This window comes from Archocentrus centrarchus, chromosome 13 (genome assembly GCF_007364275.1).
Source record: "Archocentrus centrarchus isolate MPI-CPG fArcCen1 chromosome 13, fArcCen1, whole genome shotgun sequence".
NCBI classification, from domain to species: Eukaryota; Metazoa; Chordata; class Actinopteri; order Cichliformes; family Cichlidae; genus Archocentrus; species Archocentrus centrarchus.
In genome coordinates, this window is record NC_044358.1 from 17,994,801 (window position 1) to 18,010,793 (window position 15,993).

At 41.5% G+C, this 15,993-nt stretch overlaps 1 protein-coding gene across 3 annotated transcripts in view; it reads right to left on the minus strand.

Annotated features, from left to right (window-relative positions):
- Positions 1 to 15,993, minus strand: part of robo1 (roundabout, axon guidance receptor, homolog 1 (Drosophila)) — a 229,963-nt gene that overhangs the window by 151,865 nt on the left and 62,105 nt on the right. The gene's annotated exons all lie outside the window — the stretch shown is intronic.

Below are 15,993 nucleotides of genomic sequence, written 5' to 3' on the forward strand. Positions count from 1 at the left end.
TAAAGTGTTTTTTGTTATCTTGTTTCGCCATTCATCCTTCTAATCACAGTCGAAGCACAAATGCATCAGTTCTTTAACCTCTTATTCATTCATTTTACTAGACAGCTCTTTTTATAATCTGCACGGGCATATTAGGTAGATTTAAAAAAAAAAAAAGTACATATACAAATTATATATTATTATTTATTTATTTCTCATGTTTTTTTTTGTTTTTTTTTTTAAAAAGCCCACATGCAGCTTCTCAGGCCAGGCTTCTGATGGTTTTTCCTAGCTTTAAAGCAGCGGTGTCACATGACACACGGGCGTGCCGGGGCACCGGAGGGCCGGAGGCTGCGAGAAGCAGATCGTAAATCCAAGAAAGGCAGGAAATGCAACAAAAGGACAAAGTGCAACTCTCCACTCCTCCTGTAAAGGCATAACAGCTCTCCCTTCTGTCACCCCTTCACCAAATGAAATCAGCTAAATTTATTAGTGGCAGGTGAGTTTCTGGATTGCAGCTAGATTATGGAGTGATGTGTTACAGGCAGGGTATTGCATTACCATCTGCTTGTGTTGAACACATGGGGGAAAAAAAAAAAGTGAATTTTCATCACAAAGAAACTTGACATTCTGTGCCTGAAGGCTGAGAATATAAGGTGGCTGCACACAGTACAATGTGTGATTTTTTTTCATGCAGTACATCTGAAGAACTGTAAATCATGCAAGAAACCAACAACATTTTTGTTACATTCAGAGGGGTTACAGAGGGTGAAACAAATCCTGTGGTGTCAGAACATCTGGCCGTAATATGTCCGATAGCGCCTTTATGTGGCTCGGGGCTATTTCTGTGCTCGTTCACTTTTATCCCGCCGTATTCTGAGTGATGTGCAAGACTGTTTCCAGCATCCAGCGCAAAAAGAAGTGAGCAAATGCAACCTTAATCAAACCTCAGTGTAAAATTAAGAGTGACCAAATTATTAATTGCATTCCAGCTGCTTTTTCCACTCACGGTCTTCTCAAAATTAAGTTGCAAAGAGACAGTTCGGCATAAGAACACCAGCCTTGTTTTGTTCCAGATTTCCAATTAGCAAATTAATTAGACAGGTTCATTTTAGGTTTTATGGCATGAGACTCCACAGCCAGTCTTCATTAGTGCTGATTAGTGTCGTTGCTACAATAGGCCTCTCACTGAGTCATGAGTAGTGGGTGATTCCCTGCTGTTCCACTGCTCATGTTGCCCTCTTAAAAAGACAGGATTCCATCTTCAGTTCAGCAACTTTTTTTATTCCCGATTCTCTGAATGATTCCACAAAGCAGGCACAAACATGAGCACAGATGAACGAGAGAAGGTAACAAAAAAAACATTCACCAGAGGTTGCACCGCTCACCAACCTCGCGATAGTTGATGACATCACATCCTGAACTCTGACCCCATAGTAGCAACATTAATCACAGTAATATTTGGCATAACATCAAAATAAAATAGAAACGTAAAATATTTACCTATTGTTTAAATCTGTTACTGCCAACTAAATAATTGAAAATACAAATAAGATTAAAAGGGATATTTCAAGGTCGCAACACCCTCCCCCACTAAAAAAAATGTTGCAGAACATTTTCTTAATTTCTTAACTGAACATTTGATGCAAAGGTACATAAACAGGTGAGTATCATACACATCACATTTTTTTTACAGGATGATGAGGCTGTGCTATCTTAACAGTCCATTCTTCATTTTTTTTTTCTTTCTAATGGTCTCTCATGGCCACAATACAGGATCAAATGTCTACAGTCCATAAGTATTGTAAGGTGCATAGTCCATAGAAGCATTGGTGGGCCCCCCAAATCTTCACAAATGGGACAAGGAAATTACCATTTACACCCAGAACTGTGTATTCACACATTTCATAGCCATGTGTTCTGCATGCCTATCAGTAAGTGTACACATTACTAGTTCTCACTTTACAGTATGTACCACACTACTGCCTTAACTCCAACATGTTAGCTTAGTTCCCCATTTTCTGTACTTATTATTGAAATAAATGTTCAGAAAACCTGTTTTTATATTCTGTGATGCATTTGAATTACCACATCCCCGTGAACTATAACTGTATAACAAATCACAAATAAACTAACTTGTAGTTGTCTTGTATATGTGTGTGTGAGCCTCTATTCAATGTAAAAAGGATACATGGATTATGGTCTGGTTAGCAGGCCATGGCTGGTTCTGGAGGACTCCCTCATACTAACAGGGCAGGTTTCCAGCGGCTGAAAGGTCGGCTGCCCCAGCTGGTCCACAATTTGGTTCAGTATCTCTTTGTGGGAGGAGGTCCACTGAACTGGATGGGAAGGTGGTAACTGGGCTGATTTGCGGCTACACCCCTTTTTCTTTTGGTTTTGCTTCACCTCAGATTTTGGCTTGGCTAACAGTTCATAAAGGGGCTTGGCTGTCCTGGAGAAATCTGGGATGTAGGATCTATAATAGCTAAGGAAACCCATTAGTTTTCTCACCTCTCGCACAGTGGTTGGTGTCTCGTGCTTCAGTGCTTGAACTGCTTCTGTTTCTTTAGGATTCATCCTGTATCCCTCTGCAGAAATCACACGACCCACATAACAGACCTCACTTTTGAAAAAGTCACATTTTTTTGGTCTCAGCTTTATGCCACACTCTCGCTGCCTCCTGAGCACCTGTCTTACATTTTGGATGTGTTGATCGAAGTCAGGACTAAAGACCAATACATCATCCAAATACGGGACACACACTTCATCTCTGAGGTCTCCCAAGCATCCTTCCATATAGCGTTGGAAACAGGCAGGGGCATTCGTAAGCCCGAATGGGATCCTCACCCACTCGTAGAGTCCCCATGGCGTTATGAATGCAGTGCAGGGTCTGCTTTTCTCACTCATGAAGCCCTGATGGTATGCTTTTCCCTGGTCCAGCACCGTGAACCAGGAGTTGCCTCCCAGGTTTTCCAGAATCTCTTGTATCCTCGGGATGGGATGACGGTCAGGCAGTGTTTTCCCATTCAGTAGCCTGTAGTCTATACATAGCCGCAGACTCCCATCCTTCTTCCTGACACATACCACAGGTGAAGAGTATGAAGAACAGGATTTCTGGATCCAGCCTCGGTGGAGTAGGTCCTGTATGTGCGCTTTAACTTCCTGATAGAGATGTCTGGGGATCGCATTATATGTTCTTTGAACAGGCACATTGTCTTTTAGCTGTATCTCCATCTCCAAATCTTTAATGCACCCTGTATCCCAGTCATCCTTAGCAAAAACATCACACTCTTCCCTGAGCATCTGCTGTACCTGCTGTCGTTGGTCCTCAGATAGATGGCTCAGGTCCACGGGTGGGTCCCATGGCTCACCTCGTAGCTCTCCACTTGACTGCTGTGTGGGTGGAGCAGCACAGCTGTGTGGTGTCTGCGGAGTCTGTTCATCAGCCAGTTTTGTCTGCAATGGGTAGATGGCATCCACACTGTACAACAGGCCAAGTGTGGTGCGACTGTGTAGCACAATGTCATTATCAGTCACATTCTCAACAGTCACTTCAATGTTTTCATGATCTCCTGGAGGGAGCTTAATCAGCTGTGCTCTAATGGCAAGACCAGATGGCCAGGGTGCTTCAAGGTTTGGCTCTAGCACTACGTGTGATGCACCCACCATACTCTTGTTTAGTCGGCCGCACTGCACCCCCATCACTTTGTTACGGGGGATGGTCACTGGTTGTCTACCCACTCTGGCTACATGGGGCTGATTTTCAAGCTTTGGCTTTTTCAAAACAGATAAAACAGCCTTTGCAGTTCTGTGACCTACCTCCAGTGCTGAGCAAAGTCTCTTAACCATATGACCGGATCGCATGCAGTCTTCATGTGTGTCATTGGTCAGGGCTAATTCCTCAATCACATTAAAGCCGATTATTGGGCGTTCCATATCGTGGCTTGCCACCAGGATGGGGACCAGGACAGGTTTGTTGCTCATTCCAGCTACAGCATCTTTAGCTAAAGTCACTTCAATCCCCATCCATCCCTGATATGGGATGTCAGTTCCATTTGCCGCTGAAAGCTCTAACGATCCATCTTCAAGCAGCTCAGTCACCGGTCTGACTTCCACATCTGGCAAATGTTTTCTTTTCCAGCCCATTCCCACTACTGATACCTGTGAGCCCGTGTCCCACAGTATTGTAGTGTCCACTCCTCCTAGGGAGGCTCGAACTAGACACCTCCTCCCCACCAGTTTTGCAGTTTGCAATTGTTTACCAGTGAGAGGTGCTCCTAGACTGAGAAGATCTGCTTTCTCTGCGCTTTCAGTGGGACAGTGCAGGATTTCAATTTTGCTTGTGCTGGCTCTTACGTTTTTCATTCAGCAACCTGCTGCCCAGTGCTCAGTACTGCCGCACTTGTAGCAATGAGCACACCTTCCATCAGGATTGGACTGTTGACATTTTTGACATTTTCGGCTGTTCCCAGTCTTAGGTTGGGTTCTGTATTTTCCGTTTGGCTCTCCATTCGCTCTTTGTTGAGACTGCGGGCTCTGCTGAAGGGTTGCAATGTGTGTTGTGAGGTTCTGAATAGCTTCACATATGGCTCTGTTACCTTGATCCACTTTGTCCATGAGTGTATCACGTTTATTTGCTTCCCCACCTTTGTTCTTGTTGGGTTTAGACACATGTTCGCATTCAGCTCCTTCATTTTCCTCATTAATTGCTGCCACACTGATCATTTTGGTTTTCGGTGTGGTTAACAGCTTGTTTCTCCTTTCCATTTCCAGACTGTATGCAGCAGTCATTTTCTCCAGAAGAGCTTCATCAGTCACTTTGGGGGTTTGTAAGTGTGGTTTCATGTCTGTTCGAATGGTGTCATCACGAAGACCAGTCATCACTGTTTGAAGGAACTGGTTTTGAATTAGTTCTGCACTGTACTTCAGACCAGACTTGACTCTTTCTGAGGCAAGGACAGTTTGTTGTCTCATGTCCATGGCTCGCATCAGAAACTGTATGGGCGTCTCTTTAGGTTCCTGAACTGCACGTGTGAGGGAATGATACAGCTCAGTGGAATCTTTTTCAATGTAGTGGGTCCGCAGGATTTGTCTGAGGGCTTGCAGCGTCAGGTCTATCCTACTCTCTAAATAACTTTTTAGCTTTGTTCCAGGAGCTATTGCTTGAATAACAGCTTCGACAACTTCTCCCTCATCATATCCTTTTTTCAGTGCCTTTTGAATCTGTCTTTCCAGACTTGAGTATGTTAATTTGTCCCTTTGATTTGGTTCCCCAATCTGTCCAGTTATTTTTAACTCTCTTCTATACAGCGGGTGGACAAAAGAGACATTTTGGCTAGCTATAGCAGCTGTTGCATTCATGGTCAAGTCACTCTCCCTTTGTCCCTCTACATCACTGGGTGCAATTTCATTTTCGGCCACAGGGTGGCGCTTCTGGATGACATTTTGAGGCAAGGGTACTTCACTGTACTCACATTTCTCTTTTAATTCGTCGATTTGGTCATTGAGTTTCAGCAAAACAGACATTCCTTCATCTTCTCTTGAGGTAATATCTTCTCCCTCTATATACTGAAGAATACACCTTCTCAACTTACGTGCTACGTCGCTGTCACGTTCATCTACAGTTAGGCTGAGGGCTGTACACACATCCTTCAGGTCCTGTGCTTTCAGACTCAACAACTTTTCTTCTATCTCAGCCACCAGGCTTTCCCAGTCAGATGACATCCGTTGCACTTCGGCCATGATCAAAACGTTTTACCTTCTTCCTCGGGGCTCTTGGAGTCTGTAGCCTTGGTTAGCAGCTAGTGCTAGCTCGCACCGAGTCCGCATCTGTCGCTCTCTCTCGTCTTGCTTCGCGGTGAAGAAAACACTTCAACCGGGCGGAAACACCAAGTTTATGTTGCCCTCTTAAAAAGACAGGATTCCATCTTCAGTTCAGCAACTTTTTTTATTCCCGATTCTCTGAATGATTCCACAAAGCAGGCACAAACATGAGCACAGATGAACGAGAGAAGGTAACAAAAAAAACATTCACCAGAGGTTGCACCGCTCACCAACCTCGCGATAGTTGATGACATCACATCCTGAACTCTAACCCCATAGTAGCAACATTAATCACAGTAATATTTGGCATAACATCAAAATAAAATAGAAACGTAAAATATTTACCTATTGTTTAAATCTGTTACTGCCAACTAAATAATTGAAAATACAAATAAGATTAAAAGGGATATTTCAAGGTCGCAACACTCACACTGCACTTACAAAAGATGTTAAAACAAGACATCAATATTTCATTTATGCAGCAATGTGACATCATTTGAAAATGTTGAAAGCACAGAACAGAATACCTCTTGGAGATAAAATAAATAGAATTTTTTATGCAGTTATATTAGCGATGCTACATGTGGGAACAATGAAGCGCAATTAAACATCAGGAGTCTGCCCGCTAATCAGCCTCGAATTCTGCCAGTTGATGCTGATCTGGACCAAGAGAAAATCTCTCGTATGTCTTGGTTATGGAAACAGATGGCTTGAATATCTTCACACAAAAGCAAATCATGAGCTCACAAGTTAACTGGTGTCTGAGGAATGGAGTTCCATGACAGTGCTGATACTGTTACATGGAGCAGGGGATTGTTGTGAGTAAATGGGGTGTGTGAACGCTGTGTCAGCCACAAAAGGGATGCTGATGCATAGACCCTCTCCCACCACAGACGCCCAACCACTGACACAGCTGGATTGTGCTTAAATTGATGCGTTTTTGCCAGTGTGTCAGACATGCAGGCAGCAGAGGTTGAGCAGTTATTGAGCTGACTTGTGTGGGAGACGTAGTTCTGTTTATACAGGGTTGCTCTAACAATTCTATAAAAAAGATTCTAAGAAAAGTATAAAAATAATCATTCAAGCCAGTTGCTACTCCAGTACTTTTTGTTCAGTTTGCTAAGAAGTTAAAGTTACAACACATTTGTATAAAGTGTGAAACAACAGCAACAGTAACAAAATACAGCAACAACCATGAACCTCCACCAGCCGCGGTGCCTCTGGTCAACAGTGTGACCAAAATGTGTTACAGGCACAGGCACAACAACAGTGACTTAAGAAGTCGCTCTCTGGAGGTGTGAGGCCTCTCTATAATTACCACTTCATCAGTGAAGTGAGGGGAATGAGGGCCTCAGCAGATTTTCATCTGGGCTGGTAAACAGCTTGCTCCGTCTTTGCTGTGGTTGGACGGTGGGGCTTTGCTGCTGTCTGCCAGACAGACTGCCTGTCCTATATGTGCCGAGTTACGTCTGGATACCCTACAGCCTGCATTTCACAAAACCAAAGCAAACCTGTCTCGTCAGCAAAAAAGTTAATGAAGGAGTCGACAAATGTACCTTAAATTGAACTCATTCTGTCAAACGTGAATATTTAATGCGCGTGCAGAAATGTACAGTCATCAGTATTTCTCTTCAACAATAGAATGGAGCTGGAAAACCTCAAGATTAATTTTTGTACTACCAAAAGGGCAAAGACATAAAAAGTGTCCTCAACTGTCTAAGTGTCCTCTTCTTTAACTTTTACCCAGTTTACCTCCTCACTTTGGTTCTACCAATTGTACTGTGTAACACAGATTAACCGGTGTACTGATGAGAGTACAAACACAGCCATGCTTACTTTTTAATACACACTGGACTGGCAGTTTCCACAGACTGCAAATAAAACAGAAATAGCCACTATGATGTCACCTGTTACTTCTGGACTGTAATCTTAACCTTCAACATTGCCGTTCTTACCACTATCGTGTTAGTTTTTTGCAGCCAGAAGTTACCATAATTGGATGAGAAGGTGGTGTGCTCATAGACATACATACGTAGACGCCACCATATTAAACAATGAAGTCAATCTCACTTATCTAGATTACCCCGACCTAACTACTCTGATTGGTGTTAGCCGCATAGCTAGCTTTTTTGATGCTATGTAGACTTCCAAAGATAAAGGGCTGTGAAAGCAGTAGGAAGCATTTTCTGCTAGCCATCAGTCACGCTCTGCAGTGAGCATTTCAGACCTGAGGACTCTGACAGAGCAGCTCAACAGATCTTCAAAGGGCAGGTGTATCACTGGGCTGCAAGGCTTAGATCAATCTGTGCCACACTGCTGAAAATATGGAGCATTATACCCCTGGCTATATTCAAACCTCTTATCAACCCCTATTTTTTAGGGGTCTAGAATAACAACCCTTCAGCAGGCCAGTTTGCAACCATCTTCTGTTGTCTAGTGGTGATGTGTAGTGTCTTACCAAGCACATTGGGTAATGTAGCAACAGAGGATGAGACCGTGTCCCTTTCTCCAGCTGCAGAAGAAACTGAAGAGCTTCCACTCGTCCACTTTTGCCAACATTCCTGCAATTGTATGTGACCGTAGCTACCCACCAACCTGCTTTGGTAGCCTTGTGGAGAATATTCATGCTTGCTCGCTGTTACCTATTGATGTCAGCTATGCAAGAAATGTGTTTTTTCAGTCAGTGTCTTATAGAATAGTTCATGAGCATTTCTCTGCATTTTTTTTTTTTTTTTTTGAACATTCTTTATTTAAGAGTATGTGTTATTATGAACCCAACATATGTGCATCTGTACATATTTACCTGCATACACATAATACAACAGAAAAAAGAAAACAAACACACAAAAAAAAAAAAAAAAAAAAAAAAAAAAAGGGGGGGGGGGGGGTTAGTGTCTCAGCAAACAATTAACATGCATTTCAGCAACTGAAATCGATCAAAATGGTCCTTGTGGACTCACATGAGGGGTGGGTGAACCCACCCGGCGTCTTCCATAGAGAAGAGGAAGAACAAAACCCACAAAAGGGACTGACACAACTTCTTAGAACCTACATCTTCATCTGTGAGACCATCCAAAGTGGGAGATGGCTGGGGTCCATACTCTTAGAAAGACGTCCATTTTTACTTGAAGTGTTGCCGTTATCTTTTCCATTGTATACACCCCTTTCAGTCTTTCTTGCCATTGTTGAAGGGTGGGGGGCAAAGGCTTGAACCAGGACAGAGTTATCATTTTCCTTGCAACCAGTAGAAGAATCTGTAGTAACTGAACTTCCTTTTTCCCAATATTTCCTCCTGGGGTCAAGCCCAATATGTAATGCAGTGGGTTCAGCGGTAGTGTGAACTTAAAAATTTTTTGAACTTCTGTCTGCACTCCCTGCCAGAATGAGGTCAATGCTGGGCAGTCCCAGAAAATATGAGTGTGATCCCCTATCTGGTTACAATTCCTCCAACACAAATTTGTAGCATTCCTGTCGTATTTTGAGATACTAAAGGGCGATTTAAAGAATCTCATTTTCAATTTCCAATCAAATTCCTTCCACCCTGGGCTATGGGTGATCTTATGACCATTTTCACAAACCCTCTCCCACTCTTCGTCTTCAATAACAATGTTCATTTCCAGTTCCCACTTTTGTTTTATATCTAAGGAATTGTCAGAGAAATGCATCTGTAAGTGTCTATATATATTAGACACAATCTTCCTCTTGCTATTTTCCTCTACGCATTTTACCATAAACTTTTCCAGGGGTATTATATTTTGTTTCAAAGTAGGCCATTCCTTGTGTGATAAGAGAAAGTTTCTTAATTGTAAATATCTATAAAAATCTTTAGAGCATAATCCATATTTGTCTTGTAGCTGCTTAAATGACTTAAGGGTTTCTCCATTGAATAACTGGTTGATTCTTATTAATCCCTGCTGTGCCCATCTCTGGTATCCTGTATCCAGTTTGTTTGGAAAAAAGTCAATAATCTTGGCTATTTTCACTATGCGTGATATTGTTAAAGGTGCTCCTATTTTTTTCCTCACCAAGGACCAAACCCTGTGCGTACAGATAATCCACTCATTTTCAACTTTTAAATCTTTCCATTTCTTTCCCTCCATAAATGGGATCCCTTCAAGAGGTACCAACTGGCACGCATTATTCTCCAGGCCAATCCAGTTCGTCTCCTCATCTTGTACAAGCCATTCGACCACGACACGAAGTTGTGCTGCCCAGTAATACAACTTCAAATTAGGCAAACCGAGACCACCTCTTTCTCTTGGGCTGAATAGTAGTTTCTGCCTAATCCTTGGCTTCCTCCTCTGCCAAATAAAGTTATTAATCATTTTATCTAAAGTTTTAAAAGCAGAGGCAGGTATCCAAATAGGGAGTGCCTGAAATAGATACATTAATCGTGGGAGTAAATTCATTCTCACTGTTTCTATTCTGCCCAATAAGGACAGAGGAAGAATCTCCCATCTGGTTAGGTCCGACTTTATTTGTGTGATTAGTCTACCATAATTTCCATTAAATAGTTGCGAGGTTTGTGGTGTAATCATCACACCCAAGTATTTAAACCCCCTTTTGGGCCAATTAAAAGTGGCCTCTTTATCTAAACTTTTTGGCCATTTGCCCACCAGCATCATAGCCTCTGACTTGGTTTCATTGATCTTGTAGCCTGAGATTTCTCCAATATCTCTTAAACCAGTCATGAGCCTGGGGATCGAACTCAGAGGGTTAGAAATATACAAAATAATGTCATCCGCGTATAATGAAATTTTATGAGTGACTCCTCCTGCTGTTACTCCATGAATTCTAGAGTCTGTCCGTATGCTTTCCGCCAGGGGCTCGATACTAATTGCAAATAGTAGAGGCGAAAGAGGACATCCCTGCCTAGTCCCTCTTTTTAAACTAAAATTCTTTGAGGAATATCCATTCACCCGTACTTTGGATGTGGGTCCAGAATATATCACAGTAATCCAATTAATAAAATCTCTATGAAATCCCATTTTTTCTAGTGTGTGTCTCATTTCTCTGCATTTTAAATTACATTTATCAGGCAAAGCAAAAAAAGAGAAAGGACAGAGGAAAGCAGGATGAGCACGCCACCAGGACTTTGGATTCGAGCAGTGTTGTCAATGACTTTGCTGAACGGAAGGCCTGAAAGATGAAGTTCTGATGGGTGAGTCGCTTTTTGTATTTTGAAAACGACTGAAACACTGTGACCACTTATAAGTTGAAAATATTAGAATAAAAAATAGAATTTGAAGCCTTTTATTGTCATTTTACAATGTATAACAAAATCGCAGAGTGGCTACACTTTCAGATGCAAAGAGAAAAAGAACAAAGTCACTAACACAGTAAATAAATAAGATATATACGAGGTATGGTCTTTGTGTACTCACTGTAATATGTGTGATATATTTCTAGAAGTTGGCCCACTGGAAACAGACTTGGTGTCGAGGCTATAGCAGAAAATACAAAAGTGAAGTCATGTGCTTTTTCTTCCCATTTTATATGTCTCATATCCAGATGTGGAAAGCAGCGCATCTGCGTGTGCAAACATTTCCCTATAAAACAGCCAAAGTCAAAATGGCGTGAAAAAGGAGGAATAAAACATCAAGGAGTGGCACCATTTGAATTTTAACCTTTAAAGACCTGCCTCAGCACTTAATGACCCTTGACCCTGAATGTGCTCAGAATCCTGTGACCCATGCCTGTCCAAGCCACATATTTATGGGCCATGTCTGATCACAGTATCCACCTGTTTTTTTTCACTTCCCTCTGCTGAAAGGTCAAAATTCTTCTCACAAGAGGCTGTTTTTGTTTTTGTGAATGTGTTAAATATCCAATGACTGCATCTCCCGGCATGATTTTGTGCAGGGTTGTATAGATTCATAGAAACATTCACGGAAAGTACATTACATTGGCACCATCTCCCCTTTTACCTGTACCACAAACTGACCTTCCATAGCTTTGTTTCTGACCTTGTGTATGATGTGCAGTAATTGAGATTCCCAGCTCACAGTTACCCAATTAAAAAATGTCTGTACCTCTTAGAGCCTAGAGCAGAGAGAGAAATAGGAAAGGTGTGATGAAGAGCAAAGCCTGAAGGAAGAAGTGCACAGAATGACCAAAAAAAAAAACCCTGAAAAAAAAAGAGAACATCTGGGCTCCAGTTCTCATTAGCACCTTAAATAGTGAATTAATTAGAGTGTGAGTATGAATAATGAAGCTTTGTTTCTTATTTGGTTCCAAATATGGAAAAAGTAAGTGATGAGGGTTGAGGAAGGTTTTTAATATCACAGCAAAGAAAAAAGATTTGGATCTGATGCTCAGAAGATTCATTTTATTCCTTACACACAGCAAGACATCTACAATAATTGTTCCACATATTTGCAAGCTTCTACTGCTCTGGGCTTTGCTTCTGATGACTGTGTGTCTGTGGTTAAGACTGTCTGGACTCCATCTGGCCTCTGACCCAAACCACGATACAGTCCACTGCTCTTTAGCACTCATTCTTTCCCTCAAACTCAAACCAGGCCTGCATGTCACTGTTGCCATCTATTGGATGTAAGAGTTTCTATCTCTGCATATGCAGCTCTAACAGAAAATCATTTCTGCTAGCCACAACTAAATTTGATATTTACAATGTAGTGTAAAGCTGCACACAAGGAGGTTTCATGAGTTCAGGCAAATGAAACTGGAGACTTCTAAGAGATACTCATATAGGCCAAAACATACTTTAAACTACACATGGCTACATAATTTATCATGACAATATTCCAGGCAGTGGTATTTTTTGTCACACAATCAACCATGTAATGCAAAAATATGGCAATATATCAGTCGGTTTATTTACTTTTCTTGCAGAATAAACTGGAATGATTTTAAACTGTTTGCATGGAAAACATTTGGTATATCTGAAATAAATAATGCGCTTTGATCAAATTGTGAGCAGCAGCCAGCCAGATTTCTGTGGATTCTGTTAGCATTCACACCAGAGTAAATCAGCCTTAAATCCTATAATCTGCCTCATCCATCACAAGGATGAGGTTGTGTCAGAGGGAGAACCAAAACCTCAGCAAACAGAACAAAGATGGTGGTCCACTTTTGGACCGCTTCATGTACGGGTTCAGCAGATCTTATGTTTATGCATGAATACTGTAAATATACTGTATCGCTTATAAATAATGATGTCACATCTGCTTGGAACAATGCAGTCGACCCACTCCTGAGCCGTCTTCTTCACAAGCAGAATGTTGTAAAAACCGAGAGTTACACGGGGGACAGGGAGCATCTGAGCGGTGCCGAGACAGGGAGACAACCACATGCTAAAAACAGAAAAATGTGATATTTTATTTATCAACTGCATACACTCGTACCTGCACATGGACGCTCATACAAGAAATCCAGTTTTACGGATTTCGTTTCGAGTTCATGGACCGGCCAGTGTGCGTGATTATGAGCGAGTGTGACGTACAAACTGTGTGCTGACATCAGCTGGAAAAGTGCACGTTACTCTGCCAGTGAGAGGAGCTCTGCCTGCACACTCTCAGCTGAGATTTAGTCTCAGGTAGCAAATATTATCTAGTGGCATTATTACTTATATCAGCAGGCTTCCCTTGTGCATGCACTTCTTTGTGTGCTGCTAAATGAAACTTTTGCGTGCAGACTGCAGCACGCCACATTCAGTATCCAGGACATGAGACAGATAAACCCATGAACATGTTATAAGTAACATTTCCATATTTTGGTGGTTATTAGAGATGAAACATTTTTTTTCTAGACAGTGGATAAGGTGACAAGATAAGGCGACTTGAAGGTGACACTCTGCCACAACAGAAAGGTTACAATGTTTCTATCACCAAATGGGTGACGAATTTTATTTTGGAGGCATAAAACTCTGCATTAGCTCATTTGTTGACCATTTCAGACCAATGGCAACACAAAGACAGACGTGTTATCACCGGCTAACCAGCTGTGTATTTACATATCTAGCAGACAGGGAGCAACATCTGTGCTCATTTGGATTGGTAATGCAAAAACCTTTTTAGGCATATGCTAATGCAAAAGAAATAGACATGAAATTTGATCACGTCCTGATAAACAATACCTCTATTGCATTGATAAAACTACATTAACACTAGAAGTAGTCTGCAGAAAGCAAATAAAACAAGAAAAATACAAAAATGTAGCCAATTGTCATCATTATAATGTCTTATTGTTGTATTTTAAGTCATATTTTATTGTAATTAACACACACACACACACACACACACACTTTACCTGCTTTCTTAACCATTTATCCAGCTTGGTTCACACAGGGGGGCTACAGCCTAACACAGCTGACACTGTGCTAAAGGGCACTGAGGGAGGAAAGTGGAGGACCAAAAAAACAAAACAACAAGCTTCAGTCAGGACTGAAGGAGCCATACACCCCATATAAATAATGAACATCGCCCAACAGTTGGTGAACTTCTATCTTGAAACTTTCGCTGGTTCTTTCTTAGTGTTTCAAAACCAGATGTGACAAGTGAGAGGTGGACCTTAGGGTTTGATGATCTTCTACATAATTAAAATCGTCCCCCTTTGAGAGTGCAAATAACCAAGACGATTTCTGCCAGGGTGCATTCACTGTCCACCCTCCATAATGCATACTGTGTTGCCCAAACACAAAAAACACAACAGCACTACTGCTGCTGGTCAGAGAGGGACACACATTGACAAGCTTATTTCCCATATTCATGATGTAGAGAATGAACTTTCCTATACCAGCATGACCAGATAACTGGTAACTGACCAGCCTGATATCGCCTAACGAGCAAAAATGGTATTAAGTCTTAAGAACTGTAACTGCTGTCTAAGCCTGGTGAGGTGAAAAAAAAAAACCCCTTAAGGAGAAGTGATAAACTGCCATCTATGCAGTCATACAGTTTCATTAACTCTAATTTAAAATCAAATCAACAGACCAAAAAAAATACCTCTCCTTTTTTGTCTCATTTTGAGATGAAGAAATATTGGTGTAGCTGCTCCTCACATGCAGCTTCATTTCTCCACAAAGATGGCATGCCTGTGCACATTCGAACCCGGGCATGTCTATTGTGCAAGTGTCGGTTATATGTGCAGCTACTGACAAACTATCGTTAGATATATTTAATTTAACACAAACTGCCCCCTGCTGGCCATTAGAAAGAATGCAGATTTAAAGCACGCTGCAGTTTCTTTGGTCAGACCTCAAAGCCATGTCCATCTTTTATACATAGTCTATGGTCAGACCTAATGAATATCAGCATGTGAGAAATGATAATGATGGCTGCTGCAAAGACTGACAGTCTGAAAAATGTGTGTTTGATGAACACTGAATTTTACTTTATTAGATCTCTAAAATAGAATTATGAACATGGACGTGAGCATAATGCGACCAGTTTAAATAACAACCCCAAAACTCTAAACTAAAATTGGAATTTAGAAAGCAGAACTATATTCTAGTCATAACCCAGTGCAACAATGCACACCTGCATTTCCCCGCGGATGTTAACCGACTGAAACTGCATAACTGCATATTAATGTGCATGAGTGTGCTTGTCTCTTTAGATACATACTGTAGTTAGAAGTTGTTTCTAGCTTTAAAAAAAAGCACTTGTATTCACATTTCACTTGCAACTTTTAGTCTTAGTACAAGTTTCTGCACCAAAATCTGAACATTTCTTTCAGCTCACTAAAACTCAGCTTTGAGATGTGTTTTATAAAACTGTAACAGTGGTTTGGTAAGAAGGTGTGCGACTGAGACTACTAATGCACATTGCAGACTTTCCAGTTGTATTGTCATGTAGCTAAATATAACACCAAACTCAACACTTCCAGTGTCATCACCATTAAACTGTTAACAATATCAATTTTCATGCCAACTTGAGACCAGCTCTGTCTCCTTGAGAGCAGGTGACCTCCTCTAGGCTGACTTAGTGCCTTTTCCATCCCATTCCAGTCATTTAATCTTGGAACAGTATCAAGATAGCGATCTCCCTTTAACCTCTGCAGAGGGGACAGACACAAAGGGACATACCCTCCACTTCATCACTCAGAGTCAAGCAGTGGTGGCATGCCAAACAATCCCATTAGCTAGCAGCCAAAAGCCGGGGACAGCGGCAATGTCCTGAAACAACCACAGCTCTAATTTGAACATCCTCTCTCCTCCCAACATCCATGCAC